At 40.3% G+C, this 15665-nt stretch overlaps 2 long non-coding RNA genes across 5 annotated transcripts; one reads left to right on the plus strand and one right to left on the minus strand.

The window, feature by feature from the left end:
- Nucleotides 1-1530: 1530 nt before the first annotated feature.
- LOC126616525 (uncharacterized) lies at nt 1531-3267 on the plus strand. Of its 2 annotated transcripts, XR_007621186.1 has the most exons (4): nt 1531-1827; nt 2006-2301; nt 2547-2621; nt 3152-3267. It is a non-coding gene; the product is annotated as an uncharacterized LOC126616525 (long non-coding RNA). The 2 variants fall into 2 exon arrangements; XR_007621187.1 differs by lacking the exon at nt 1531-1827 and having other exon boundaries at nt 1887-2301; nt 2547-2614.
- Nucleotides 3268-3792: 525 nt separating this feature from the next.
- On the minus strand, nt 3793-5181 carry LOC126616524 (uncharacterized). Of its 3 annotated transcripts, XR_007621183.1 has the most exons (5): nt 5038-5181; nt 4789-4922; nt 4609-4678; nt 4320-4402; nt 3793-4243 (listed from the first exon to the last, which is right to left on the minus strand). It is a non-coding gene; the product is annotated as an uncharacterized LOC126616524 (long non-coding RNA). The 3 variants fall into 3 exon arrangements; XR_007621185.1 differs by lacking the exon at nt 4320-4402; XR_007621184.1 differs by lacking the exons at nt 4320-4402; nt 4609-4678.
- Nucleotides 5182-15665: the final 10484 nt, after the last annotated feature.

The raw sequence follows: 15665 nt of genomic DNA on the forward strand, positions 1-15665 counted from the left end.
CTAAATTTTATAGTTTTTTTTCAAAACCTCACCCAAAGGTGATCTTAATATCCTCTAATTTTTTAAAAACAAAATATAAAAAGGAAAACTTCTCTCTCTAATCCACATTCCTTTTTTTCTTTTTTTCTCCTTTTCTCCTTCCCATTTTAAAATAAAAATAAAAATTATATTCACACACAAGGTGTGGAGCATATGCTAGTATATATAAAAAGATTATCTATATATATAAAGTGAGAGCCCAAGTTTGGTGAAACATTCAAAAATACCAAGAAAGTCCCTTTCTTTTCTTCACAATCCAAATCCAGAAAATGAGGAAAATGAGGAAAATGAGGACAAATTAGTAAAAAAACCATAACTAAAAAAATCTGTATTAAAAAAATATATCTCTACTTTAGAATTAAAACTAACTATTGAAATTAACAAAAAAATGATGATAATTATCCACAACGGAGTTTTACGGTTATAGAACTCCCTCATTCGTTTCCTCCCCCCCCCAAAAACGTCCTCTAACTTCTCTTCCATTTTTTAAAGCTTTTTCACGCCAAACCTCCTCTCCATATTCCTTAGTTTGTTGCAGGGTCCGGGAGGTCAGATCACTCAGGAGGCAAAATGAATTTAACCCAAAAGAAAAAAAATTAGAAAAAAAAAGAAGAGATAAAATTCAAAAGAACAAACGTGGAAGACACAAATTCAACCACGTTCGACCCAAATCAGTTTTCAAAGGAAAAAAAAACAAAATAAGATATAATGAATTTTAAAAAATGAGATAAAATGAATTTAACCCAATCAACCAATACCACTCCTCCTCCATTTTAGGAGAGCAAGATTGTATAACATCTCACAGAAAAAAAAATCTATATATATATATATATATAAAAAGTGAGAAGCCCAAATAGGTGAAGCTTTTCAAAATGCTAAAAATGCCCTCACTTCATACACTATACCAACGTTAACTATCCAATAAAATTAAGGTCAAAATTGTAATATCGTACAATTTAAAAGTTATTATAAAATGTAAAATTATCCGATGCTAATAATATAAACACCCTTCTTAACTATAACAATTGACAACCACCGGGATGAAAATACCTGCACTTCAAATTCATTTTGACCCTTGGATTAATCCTCCCACAAATACCGCATTGTGTCCTATCTTTCCGAAAAAAAAAAAAAAAAACCCTCCACGAAAGAGTAGAATTCTCGAACACCACATCGAACCGCAACGGTTGTAAACACTAGAGGAGATGGAACCGCCATCTGCTACACGTTCTAGAGTGAACAACACGTCATACACCGGAAGAAACGAACCCATTTTTGTCTTCCGCATAGACCCCTCTTCTTCGTGTTTTTTTGAAGTTCCTTCGGCATCCACACTCGATTTAGACAAGATTATAGGTGATTTTTCCTAAATTCCTTCGATTTTTGTCTTTACAATCAATTTCGATTGGATTATTATTGTTGGGTTTTCAATTAGAGAAATTACATTGAAATATGAGATTTCAAATTCTGAGGCTTTTGCGATTCTTCGTCCTAATAAATGACTTGGGTTTTGCATAGTGTGATTCTTCAGTTATTAGAGATTCCAAATTTTTAGAAAACGGGGTATTTTAAATCCTCTCAAAGTAGTAGGATTTGGAAATGAACTATAATGGAGAAGTAATTCATTGTGTTCAAATTTCATTGGGTAAGTTTAGTTTCATATTAATTTTTGTAGTTTATTTGTAGTCGTGCAGAAATCAAGAAGAAGACAACGATGGGAAGGGAGAAACAGACAGGTAGATATATTGACAAAGACTCTTCCTCTACATCAACTGATTCTTATCGTAGGTAACTTTCAATCTCAGATTCTCCATGATCTCTGCATTCTTTCCAGTGGTTGTCCACCATTAACCAAATTCATTTTTCCTTCTATTTTCATGTATGATTGTTGGGAAACTCTTGGCTCTGGGGAGTTTTTGTTTATATTAATCCATTTTCCAATTATTTATCGTGCTTTTGCCATTAGGTTTCAAATCATTTGTATCAGTGCAGGCAGTGGAGATAAATGTGATGTGTGTTGTGTGGGCGAGACAATATTGTAGGGTTAGTAGTTTGAAAATTTTCAAATTTTTTCTTCATTAGTTTATGACTCTTATTGGGTTTATGCTTTATGTTTTCAATTTTGTTCTGCCAAGACTTTGTACTACTTCGACTTCTTTAAATTGTGGCGATCATGATGTGAGGAGTGGGTCTTTTGCTGCTTTAGGCAAAAAAAGTGCATAGTGCAAAGCTTCCTGTAAGGCTGTAAGAATCTGACAAATCGTGAGTGTTTTATCAATTAATGGAATTTTCTTCTACATTTGATTTTTCTTTCAATTCTTCTTTTTATTTTAATGAAATTTCTAATCTTCCTTTAATCATGAGTACCTAATCGATCTCCCTTTCTATTTTTTTATCTGCCATTTTCTCTAATTTTGTTGATCAAGATGTGGTCTGCATTTTCTCTTTTCCAGTGTATTTGAGATTCACTAATTCAACCTCAAATGTTTGTCGTATTCATCTCACAGATATAAGCAATGTGTAGAGCTTTGACTAAAGAGTTTGACAACGAATGCTGTATAGGATAAATACGCAGGTCGGTCGTGGAATTTCTTCTACTTTGATTGATTTTGGTTTTTTTTTCTAACCACCTTTCATAAGTGGAATTTCTTCTCTTCATTTTTCCAGTTTTGTTGAATTTATTTTCTGTTCATATCTTTCCTTTCGTTCACAAAGTTGATGCACAGAACAATTAATTGGCAGATTGCATCATTTGGTTTATGTTTCTGTTGGGTTCTTAATATGGATGAGTTGGTTGTGCTTATAACATATTAGTCAAAATGTTTAATGTAATATGAAGTTATTGTGGTTTTGGCATTCTTTAATTCCATCCAAATGGAGTTAATTTCAATTATACTGTACATTTGAGGTTTTTTTCTTATTAGAATAATGTTTGCTTAATTTCAAAATGGTTTCTTAAATTTTTTGGCAATTAGCATTTGTATGTCACCTTAGGGTCGATCAAGTGCACAGTGATTGCTTAATTTCAATTGATTTTTTTTTAGTGTGATTTCTTTTAGCTTCTGTTTTCTCTTGGTTGTTTTTACTGCACATTTGGGTTTTTCAATTGCAGGATCAGCCACAAATTTGTACAGGAAACAATTATGGAGAGATGGTTCAAATAAACAATGAGATTGATAGCTTTATATTGTAAAATATTACTCCTTATCACATGGATTAAGGTGTAAGTTTATGTTGTACTATGGTCATGGTAAATATATACAATACTGTTTGTTAAATGTTTGTAAATGTCACATATTTTCTCATTATTTGAAACTTCGATGCATTTCAACATCCATAGTCTCGAAGGGTTAGGAACATGCTTGCGAAGGTAATATTAAAGAAAAGAAGTTAATATAACATGCTTGCGAAGGTAATGTTAAAGAAGACAGGTAAAGACACTGCTATGTATGAGAGAGTACATATCTTAAGGGGCACTTATCAATAACAGGTAAAAGCCTCTCTCTTACCAAAGTGAAAACGAAAAACATGACAACTTTTTAGGATTTACATGGTAAAGAATATGAGTGTTAGTATTTCAAAGTTTAAAATTTTGGATGGGCAAATAAGAAAACAACTAAAGCAATACATTCTTAGAGGCACGTAGCTCATGTGATGAAAAAATGTCTCTCGCATGAGCATGAATAACATTTAAATCATTACTTTACGTAAAGTAAAATGATAACCATGATAACTTTTTAGGACGTGTATGGTAAAAAAAAAAGTTCATCTTTGCACAATACATTTAAAGTATATCTTGACAATTACAATGGAAAAAAACTAACACAATACATCTTTAGGGGCGCGTAGCACCCGTGATGCAAAAATGCCTCTCGCACGCACGTTAGTGCGTGCGGAGAGGCTAGTCTATATATAATATACTAACCTCACAAGGTGTGGAGCATATGCTAGTATATATAAAAAGATTATCTATATATAATATACTAACCTTCCTACATGTGCTCACACGCGTGCGAAAAACATTTTTTTAATCACGGAAAGAAGTGCCAGTTAGTACTACATCAATACCCGCTCGGACCACTGGTGAGACAGCTTGGATTTCAGAGCGCGGGACACCTTCAGAAACTTTAATAATCTGTAATCCCTTTCAATAAAGAAAATTTTCAGAGCTTCCACTTTGTAGTCCTAATCCTTATTTACAAATCTGCAAAGAACAAAGAAAATGAGTTAAAATGCATGCTTTGATCTGTATGATCTGTTTATATTAAACGCACATATACCTCCTAGGCTGCTACTACTAATGGTCCAATTTCATAATCCGATTTAAGGTTGCTAAAGCCTTTTCAACCAATCTGAGTTGTACCTTAAACTCAGACATAAGATCATATATCAAAAAATGTCAATAGAACGTTGTTGACTGAAGTCAGCTTGAGGAAGAAAAACTAATTAGATTTTGTAAGAAATATCAGTGCAATATCAACCACATTGATTTAATGTTTTGTTTAGTGAAATGAATAAGTAAAAAGCAAAAACAATAGAGTTGAAGTCCAAACTTCGTACAAAACTCACCAACTGACCTCATGAACATGAAATGTAGGCTAACTCTACAAATTTCCAATTACGCCTTTGTGCTTGTTGACTTGCAAAAGGGATGATAATCCACACATCCACAATGTAAAACAGTTGAAATTAAAGAAAATATTGATTACCAAAATATAAAAAAAGTTTAAATTAACCATACTTTCTTACCTTCTGTGCATCACATGCACCCAGCAGAAAGCAAACAATCACAGAGCGCAAGAAATTTTTCATTCTCTTCCACTTTGGAGTCCCAATCCTTATTCCACCACAGATTTATCGCCATTTCAGGCCAAATCCAAAATCTACAACACACAAAGACACTAAATAAAAACGTTTTCTTTACAAAACCCTTTACCAAAATCCGATCAAAGTATGTAAATTTAAACAAAAGATCAAGTTTTGGAGCAAAACGCACACCTATATGGCCATGGGAGCTGCCACTTCAGGGTGATTGAGCCTCAACCTGCGAGCAAGACACAAAAGTTTTCCAGAAAAGTTTCTCAGTAGTATGATATGTAGACTAATAAAAAAGTACTTTCTATTAAACCCCAAACAAAATTGAGAAAACCCCATTTTTATTTCTCCCCTTCCGGTTAAGCAATCAACTGTTTGGATTTTATTTCTCCCCTTCCGCAAAAATCCTTACACGTTCGTGTTTTCCCCTCCTCCGTGTACACGTATGCACCACGTGGCATATCACGTTTGTTCTCCCAATATGCCAGGAACGATCGATCGTGTGAGGGAGAAGTTTGATCAGAAAATAGGGTATGGAAAATAGACGTGGGTGGGTTGGTTTTCCTGGCAGTTATCTCCTTTTTGTAATTTTTTAAGTTTGTAATCCTCTTATTTATTAGGTTGATAATTTGCTGACAAAAATACCCTTTGGATTATGAATCCATTTTTAACGTCAGTTTTGACTTTTTCTGTGTTAAGGGTGTTTTTCTCCAAAAGTTTTTGGTGAAGTTTTGAGACACTAAAATACTCTTTTAACTTTTTAATATTAGAGATATCTTCGGCCGAATTGTTTGTCTTGGGCCCTAATTAAGAAATTGAGGACTGCAGAGGCCAACCCAGTCTAACAAAACCCTAGTGAAAACGAGAAAAGCGTCTTACTTCACATACTTCTCTCGAAAGCAACCGATCCACCATCATCAAACGCAGAAAGAAAACCAAATGCATGCACCAGCATCAGTACCTGCCATCATCAAACTGTGAAAAACTAAATAAAATATGTTTGTTTATTTTCTATGGATGTATTTCATCATCAAACTCTTAGTAGTGTCATGGATATCCGTTTCCTTATGGGGGTAATTACTATGCATAAATGCCGTAGAGATTGTGTTCTAATTTTTATGGATTCATATGATCCTTTTTAGATTTTTTTAATCAGTTCTTATTTCTGCCTGATCTCTATAAGGGAATACTAGGACATACAAATAAAATAGGTCTCTTCTAATAAACCAAGATATGAACAAAATATAATAATCATTAAGATGTTTTCTTCTATGCATGCATGAAATTACAAGATCTCTTATTAATAGGCATGGAAAATATGGTAAAGTTACCTAAGTTATCCTCCATAATCGATGTTGACAAGGCTTAAAAAATAATTAACACCGACAAATTATAGAGAATCTTACTTTTGTAATATAGAGAACATTATAGCAGTATTCACGTGAACTGTCTTTAGTTATGTCATACTTTTATTGTGATGCAACTGCTACTGTAATGTCTCGTGAACTATTGTGTCTTTGTTTAGCTTTTGCAATAATGTAACCGTCGTAGCTTTTGTAGTGATGTAATCGTTGATGCATTACTCTCACAAACTATCTATATGATTCCGACTAAGTTTTATAGTGTCATAATCATTTTTGCAGTTTTCCCGTAAACTATATGCGGTTCTGTCTAGCTTTTACAGTGATGTAACCGCTACTGGGTTTTTGAACTTTAATCCTTGACAAAGATTAAAATTTAATAAAAACTTGGTGTTAGATTACATATTCATTTTAGTCCTTTAATATGTACTTAATTCAAATTTATATTATATTTTTGTTTTAATATTTAATAGATATCTTATTTTCTCCAAAAAAAAAAATTCTTATTTAACGTTGTGAACACGGAAAATTCCTGAAACGAAAGAGACAAGAACAACGCGCACAAACAAATATTTGTATTTGATAGTTTTGGGTTACAATCTCTCTCAAATTTATCCTCTGATTCGATCTCCGTAAGGTGTTGATTGGTGGGTGTTTCGTTGATCCAAGGGCCGTCAAGGCTTGATCTTGGATGAACAGTTGGAAGTTTCTTCAAAGGGTCGTGGGCTTGATCTTTGAAGGTGGATTTGAGCGGATCTTCAAGGAGCCGTTGGGGCTTGATCTTGAGGATGAACAGTTGATGAACGATGAACGATGAACGCTTTCTTCAAGGGCCGTCGAGGCTTGGGCTTGATGAACAGCGGATGAGCGGATTCGTTGATGTTGTCGATCCAAAGGGGCCGTTGGGGCTTGATCCTTGAGGATGAACAGTTGATGAACGATGAACGATGAACGCTTTCTTCAATGGGCCGTTGAGGCTTGGGCTTGAAGGTGGATGATTGTTGATCCAAAGGGCCGTCGGGGCTTGATCTTGGAAGAACGATGAACGAAGAACGAAGAAGGCTTTCTTGATTCTTCGAGAACCTGGATGCTTGAAAGCTTCGGAGTTTCAGAGCTTCAGAGCTTCAAGGTGTAATCTGAATTCCCCTTAAATGAATGAAATGGGCTTATATTTATAGAATTTTCCAAGGCCTAATTTTGAATATAATATCCCGGATGAAATAAGTCGTTTCTGCCAGGTGTTGACACGTGTCCTATTTGATGACTTTTCCAACTCATTTCAATTTTCGTTGAGTCACACGCTACGTGTAAAATTTATGTAATACATGAGCGTTGACACTTTGATTTATCGGTCAACATTTATTTACCGAAATTTCGATGTCTACAAATGCCCCCACTTCAAGGCACGTTGTATACATGTGCTTGTCACGTGTAGGAGATGCGTTTTGAAGTCCCTTATTATAGATGTCGATCCAAGGGCCATCGAGGCTTGATCTTGAATTGGGCTGGAGATTTCTTCAAGGGCCGTTGAGGCTTGATCTTGAATTGGGCTTGAGATTTCTTCAAGGGCCGTTGAGGCTTGTTCTTGAACTTTTGTTTGAAATTTCTTCAAGGATCGTCGAGGCTTGATCTTGAAGGTTGAAATTGGGCCACAAGGAGCTTCATGTGGTAAATGATTTTTGGCTTTGGTAGTGGATGAATCGGCACGTATTTTGTTGCGCTTGTTGACTTTCCACAGCTTTGATCTTGAACTAGGTTTTGATTCAAGGGTGGTAGACACTTGATCTTGAATCAAACTTGTGATTTCTTCCAGGGCCGTCGATGCTTAATTTCGAATTTGGCTGAAAGCTTCTTCAAGGGCCGTTGAGGCTTGATTCTTGAAGGTTGACTCGAACACATGACAAGCAGGCACGAGGTAAAGGTGACAACCTGTTTCTTTGTTCAATCTTTCTAATTCACACCTGAGCGGTTTGGTCAACGGTATGATCTTCAAGATTGATGAACTCTTCTTCCAGTTGGTGACTTGATCTTTAAGGATTCGATTCAAGGGTGGTGAATCGGCACGTGCAGCCCACAACGCCTAGTAAGTCGACCCAAGAATTTGAGGGTCAAAACGAGTTCTTCATCTCAGACTCTTTCTGCCGAGTTGGCTGTGCATGCTGCATTCTTCTCTGCTTGTTTCTTCAGGCAGATATGGCAGCTTCTCGAGTTCCTCAGTTCGGACTCCTTCTGCTGAGTTGACTGTGCAAACCGCATTCTTCTCTGCTTGTTCCTTCTGCACCTTGTCTCCACATGCTGCAAGGTATCATTTTCACTTGCCTTATCTGTTCTCCAGGCAGATGTGGCAGCTTCTTTGGAAGTACAGCAGCAGTGCGAAACGAGTACTCGAGAGCAGTGCTAGGTAGGCAATCAGGGAAGGGTTCCAAGCAGTCGGTTCCTTACCCGAGTTTGAGTGGAAGTTCCGGCATATTGTTTTCTTTATCCTTGTCTTTGTAGGTAAGAACAAGGACAAAGGAAAGGACAGAGAGAACGCATGATATGAGATACTCTTGCTTTCTACCCTGGTGATATGAGATACTTTTGCTTTGGAGTCATTGGCTTGCAGAGGTACCCCAAGGAATAAGGAACACTGAATGACTCGAGAGGTTTCGTTGGGAAAGCATTTTTGGAGATGAAGAAAGACTCTGTATGTTTGCCTTGCTATGGAAGGTGAAGGTGGACAGTTATAGGAGGTCCCTTAATACCTGTAGAGGTACTATTCTTTCACTTGTGTCGGCAACTAACGCGTGATTGAACAGTAAACTTTCACGTGCTTTCTCCTTCACTGAAAATCTTCGACAAATTGCCCGCGATTTGCGCAAAGTTGAGTGCGCATATGACAGGTGATGACGCGGCTGAAAATGACTGGCGCCTCTTCGATATCTGGGATTGGCGCTTCGACAAATTACCCGTGATTTCCGCAAAGCTGAGTTTGCGTGTGATGGGTGCGACGCGTCTGGAAAAGCAAGATGCTTCTCCGATTTCTGAGCTTGCCTCTTCGATTTTTGAATGGCCTCTTTGAATTCTGAGCGCGCCTCTTCGAGCTCTGAAATCCCGTCGAGCGCTGATTTTTATAGAGGCATGCAGTTCGTTTCAAAGCACACTTGAATTTTCACTTGTGAAAACTCCCTTCTTGCACTTCTAAGATCTTGATTTGTCCGATCTCTTATTTCTTCAACACTTTAAAAATGTCTGGACCCTCCGACCGTCGTTTTGACTTGAATCTTGGTGAAGAGGCAGTCCCGCCTTCTCCAGACAACATATGGCGCCCATCCTTCATATCCCCTACTGGTCCTCTTACCGTTGGGGATTCGGTGGTGAAGAATGATATGACTGCTGCGGTGGTGGCCCGGAACCTTGTCACTCCCAGAGATAACAGACTACTTTCCAAACGGTCTGATGAGTTGGCTGTTAAGGATTCTCTGGCTCTCAGTGTGCAGTGTGCGGGTTCTGTGTCCAACATGGCCCAACGCCTATTTGCTCGAACCCGTCAAGTTGAATCGTTGGCGGCTGAAGTAATGAGTCTCAAACAGGAGATCAGAGGGCTCAAGCATGAGAATAAACAGCTGCACAAGCTCGCACACAACTATGCCACCAACATGAAGAGGAAAATCGACCAGATGCAGGAATCTGATGGTCAGATTTTACTTGATCATCGGAGGTTTGTGGGTTTGTTCCAGCAACATTTGCCTTCGTCTTCTGGGGCTGCACCGCGTAATGAAGCTCCGAATGATCAACTTCCGATACCTCTTCCTTCTGTGGCTCCGCCGACCGCTGAAGCTCCGCCTGAGCAACCTTTGTGAAAGCTCTCATTCTCTCGTTTGTTTATTTTGACTTATGTATATTTGCAATTTATCAAAACGTTTAATAAATGAACTTTATTTCTCTAAATGTCTATATACTTTTTTTTTTTTTTTTTTTTTTTTTTTTTTTCACAAAGTATCGACGAAAATTTTGTTGTACTTTGATTGCGACGGGGCAAACTGAGCAGCCAAGCTCAAATGCACCCTTCTTAAACGTAACAGTGTAGTGATTGTTTACATCCGTTCCTTCGGGAAATATAAGGAGAGGGTTATTGTCTACCCCCAACACACGGTCCCTTGATTTCTTTGTTACAATTTCCCGCTCCTTTGCCTCTGAACGATTGAACCAAATGCACCCTATGCTCTCCAGAATAGTGCTTTGCAACAATCCAACCCGTCCATGATGCTTTTGCTTAATTACAGCAAATGCTGTCATTTGTTCCAAGGTGATGAAATCAATCATGGAAGTATGATTGGCCATAAAGACCTGCTTAGGCGGCCTGCTGGGCCGTGGTCCGTGGTACTTCACAACCCCAGTCCAAGATGCAACAAAGAAGCTACAAATTAACTCTACCAAGGGCCTTTCTAAATTCTTTCTTAATTTATCACGGCCCTTCAGCAGGAAGTGCCCTACGTGGTGATTTATTCGATCTGAAACATACAGCTAAAGCTGTATGTCCTTTGTTTTCTCCCCAAATATGATGTCTCCTGGCAGGTAGGTATGGGCGTTTAAAGTCTCTCCATCTTTAACAAAAGATTGCTGCATGTGAATATCATCATTCGGCGGCATGTGCACTGTAGTGTTGGTCTGTTTTGGGTGTGTATAAATGAGCCTTCCTGTAAGGCTTCCAGGCAGGCATTCAATCCTTTCCCCCTTTGCGGATTTGAACCGGAGCTCGGCGCGGCGAGCCTCAAATAAAAATATCGTCCTTCATTTCCATCCTCTTTTTTTTTCTAGCTCGAATTCTCGAACCCAACTTCCGAATCCACCTTGCCCGGAGCAACTCCTTTCTCTAACTCGGCCAAAACAGGCTTTACCGCTTCTACGACACGAATATCATCCGGGTCGACTTCGTACCCCGCCTTTCGTGCTTGCCTGGCCATCCATTCCACGTGCTCCTTGACCTCAACGGAGGCGCCGACTGACGCGAGAGGCAGGACATCGAGAGCCGTGCTCGCGGCCCGACTCGAGACCCTGAACTGATTCGCCATGCAGCGGAGATATGGCTTCGCACGGATGAACTGCCGGGTATGTCAGAACCCGGCGACCTGACCCGTTTGATCTCTGAATCATTTCGAAAAGAATGGATAAAAGGTCTGATCCTTAGATTGGTGTCTTGTTTGTTTGTTCGTCAGCTGCACGTATATGTATATATATATACCTTTGTCCGTCTCGGGAGCTGTATGCATATATATATATATATGTATATTTGTTTGCATGCCATCTGTCCCGAGAGCTGCATGCATATATATGTATATTTGTTTGCATGCGTATACGTATATATATATATTTGTTTGCATGCATATATGTACATATATTTGTTTGCCCCCTCATCTGTCCCGAGAGCTGCATGCATATATATGTATATTTGTTTGCATGTCATCTGTCCCGAGAGCTGCATGCATATATATATATATATATATATATATTCGTTTGTCTTATCATCCTTACTAATGGATTTCCTTGTCATACTGCTAGGGATCTTTAATTACGAAGCTTTCAGAGACGAGGCATTTGGAGTGAGCGGGGCGTGAGCATATTTATGCTTTCTACTACCCAGGGTTTGTGCCAGAGACTGCAACGGGGTTTCGCAGTGTAGTGCCTTTTGATCATAACTTTCCTTGGTGGCGACGTCGAAGTGCCTCTTGTCGCCGCTTGGAAGGACTGTCTCGCAGCTACCCCCTTTGCCGTGCTGCTGCTGATTCATTTTTTTTTTTCGAGGTCATGGTATTTTTTAAGTGCTTTAAGGGTGGCACCCTTACCATTCTTGCGCAGGCAGGTGACTCGCAAGACAGAGGAACGACGTTGAAGCTTTACGAGCCCCTGACTGGTCCTAAAGCGCTTGCTCTTCCTGCGAAAGATAACTCCATGCATATTAAGTCGTGGTCTTCCGAAGTATCTTGGGATGTGGTGGATTCTGTCCAAGCAGATACGAAGAAGAAGGCGCGCCTCTTGAAGATTCTTATCTTGAATCCGTCGCACCACACCGGTGACAATCATTCGGCCTCATTTAAGCTTCTTGGTGATCACATCCGCATCGGAGCTATGGCTTGGAATGGTACCCTGTCTACCGCTGGAGAGGCCGTTTTTGATGAGTTTTATTGGGAGTGGCTCGAAGATGTCTTAAGCCGATCCAAGGATATGCTTACTAAGGTGGGCCTTTACCACGCTGTGTATGCATCCTTGTTTAGTTACGATCGTCATCCTTCTGTTATTCGTGCGTTCTTAGAGTGTTGGTGTTCGGCCACCAACACACTTCACACAGCGCAAGGGGAGATGTCAATTTCACTTTGGGATCTTCACAGGATAGGAGGTTTGCCGATCCAAGGCAAGTTTTACGACGAGGTCGTTCCCAGTGCAGATGACCTTTCGCTTTGCAATAACCGAGGATTGCCTGCAAGTTGCCGCTATTTGTTCTGGGCGTATCACATGCTTTTCCAGGATGCTCGAGGTAAATCAGGCGTGAGGATTTCCTCATGGATCCGATTCTGGTACTGGGAGGCCATGAGGTATAAGAAGCCTTTGAAGAAAATTGGTCGTAACAAGACCACTAGGCCAAAGGGCGACTCAGACCCGTCCGGTGTTATTGGCGCAACCAGGCGTCGCTCTTCTGACGAGTTGAGAGCATTCGAGGATCTTGGCATAACACCAGAGCATGTGGAGGAGTCTTACCTGGCTGTTTTCTTAGCTTGTTGGCTTTGTAAATTTGTTTTCCCCGCAGGCGACGTCAACTTAGTTCGTCCTGAAGTTTTCAAAGTTGCTAGCAAGATGGCTGCAGGTGAGTCTTTTAGCCTCGCTATTCCGGTCTTAGCCAACATTTACAATGGCTTGAGCGTGGTTTCTGACTCGGCAAACACTGAAGATCGTGCTGCGGTGCTCCCTTACCACTATGTGTATGGTTGGTTGGGTGAATATTTTGGCACTCATTTTTCTCTGTCGACTCTGGATAAGTCAAGGCCTTCTTCATCGTCTGGAGCCAAGCTAGTGCCTTTGATGACGAAGTATTCTGGTGTGCTTTCCGCGAAGAGCCTTGACGATTTGCAAGCGCGAGCGCTATTTAAAAGTTGTGAAGATTTGAGGATGGACCCCTTAGCGAGAGTTGGCTCGGTGCGGCAAGGCGTTGTAGACAACTCGCATCTCCGCTTCTCGGACTTGTCTTATCTTATAAGCCTTCGCTCAGGGTTTGTTTCTTTGCGGCAAGAAGACCGATGTATCATCCAGTCATATAGCCCCCACCGTTTCAGCAGGCAATTTGGTTTTGTCCAAAGCGAGCCAGGCAAGTTGAAGGAAAGGAACCCATCGGTATCCCCGCAAGCCGTGTACATGCATTGGGAGTCTTGTACCCGTTCATGCACAAATGCTGTTATTACGCTGCCGGCCAAGGATGAGTTCATGAGTAATCCAGTGACCCGTGTTTACGCACGTTGGTGGTCAAAGACACATTATAAGAACTCGGGGACGGCAAGTGGCACCCGTTCTTCTCACTTAAGAGATGATACGTCGAGAGAGGGTTGTCCTGTGATTTTTATGCAACTGGTACCCCTTGATTGTGCAAGTGCGGCTCCCTTACAAGATAGACCTGTAGCTTTAACTCTTCAACGTCCATGCTTGTCCCCTCGACATCCGGATGCTTCCGAAGAGGCAGGGGATGAAGGTGACTCGCCCGAAGATGGACTCATTTTGCAGCAGCGTCCACAAGTTTCAACCAAGAGATCACTTGAGGATGCTCAGGCTGACAGTGATGTCAATTTTCGTCACAAGAAGAAAGAAGCGCTTAGAACTCCTCAATTCGATGACCGTGCGCCATTTAAGAGAGATGTATGTCCTTTATTTTCTCTCACGATTTCTTCTGCTTTTATCGTTTTGGCTTTTATTTCTAACTTCTTTCTCCGTCTTCTTTAGGTTGGGCCTTCCCGTCATTTTGATTTGGCAACTGCAGATGTTTATTCCTATACGAGGATGCTATTTGCAGGTAACCTACCTACAGACGGGGATATCGGGGATCCTCCTGGTGCAGAGCTTGTTCCAAATCCGTCGAACTTCCCGAGTTTGCCACGTGTGGGTGGGGGTATGCAAGAACCCGTCATGTGTCCAACGCCTTTGCCAGCTAGCTCTGAGATCTCTTTGAGAGGGCCGAATCTTAGCGGTACTGAGCGACTCATCCATCGCATAAGCCTTGGTGCGGCAATGGAGATCAAGAGCCATATTGAGGTGAGGATTTCTAAGTGTCCACTGGAAGACCTCCCGTTGCTTAATGAGGATTTGTCGAAGTTTTTTGGGTGATTGACAACCTTAACGTTGATTCCTCCCCCTTGAAGATCAAGATTGCCGAACTCATGGCCGCCTCAACTGAATATTCTTCCTTGCGTGCTATTTCCTTAGAGAAGTTGAGTCCAGATGTCAGAGCTCATCAGCTAACCATGATAGACTCCTCACTGGCTCAAGTCTGGTCATTTCAGCAAGCTGTTTCAGGAGATTATCAAGCCACGGAGGCTTCGTTAACTTCTGTCCAAGGGCGTCTAGATGCATTGGCGCGAGAGCGAGAGCAGTTGGTAGTCGAGGCATTACAACTTGAAAGTGTCCTCGCAGAGCAGGGAACTGCACTTTCTCAGTACCAAGAAGAGATTTCACGCCTAGAACGAGAGAAAAACACGACTATAGAGTTACCCATCTTGTCTCCCACCGAGGTAGAGACTTTGAAGACCTTGGAAGGCTCGCTTGGAGATTGCCTTCGTAGCTTTAGAGACATAGTTTTCAAGTAATATTTCTTGTAATAAGGCCTTGGAGCCAACTCCTTCTTTCAAAGAAATAAAGCATTTATGTTCTTGAATTTGCTCCTCGATCCTCAAAGTGTTTACTTATTATTACTATTATTTCTTTTAGATGGTGTGACTGTACTTGAAGTTTTGACACTTCGAGTTGCCTACGTACCCTTTGTTGAGGAGGGATCAAGTCATAACGTAGTTCAAAATACATTTTATATATATATTTTTTTTTTTTTTATTTTTATTTTTTTTTGCCGTTTGCAGTTTCAGCTCGTGCAGACCAGGAGCGTTGTGCCATGCAGTTTAGGCTCGTGCAGGCGAGGAGCTTTGGTTCGTGCAGTTTAGGCTCGTGCGAACAAGGAGCATGAATTTGTTGCTTTTCAGGGGTAGTAGCGCTTCAGGAATCTGCCGTTGATAGGGCCGATCTTTAAGCCGTCTTCCGCCATGATTAAATAGGCACCATTGGTGTAGACTTCTTGTACTACGTATGGTCCATCCCATTTTGACGTGAACTTGCTCTTTGTCTTGTGAGTTGTGATGATAGGCCTACGCAATGAAAGGACGAGATCTCCCATTTGAAAAGACCGAGGGAGAACTTTCTTGTTGAAGGCTTTAGAAAGTC

Source organism: Malus sylvestris, chromosome 3 (genome assembly GCF_916048215.2).
Source record: "Malus sylvestris chromosome 3, drMalSylv7.2, whole genome shotgun sequence".
In the NCBI taxonomy this organism is placed as follows: domain Eukaryota; kingdom Viridiplantae; phylum Streptophyta; class Magnoliopsida; order Rosales; family Rosaceae; genus Malus; species Malus sylvestris.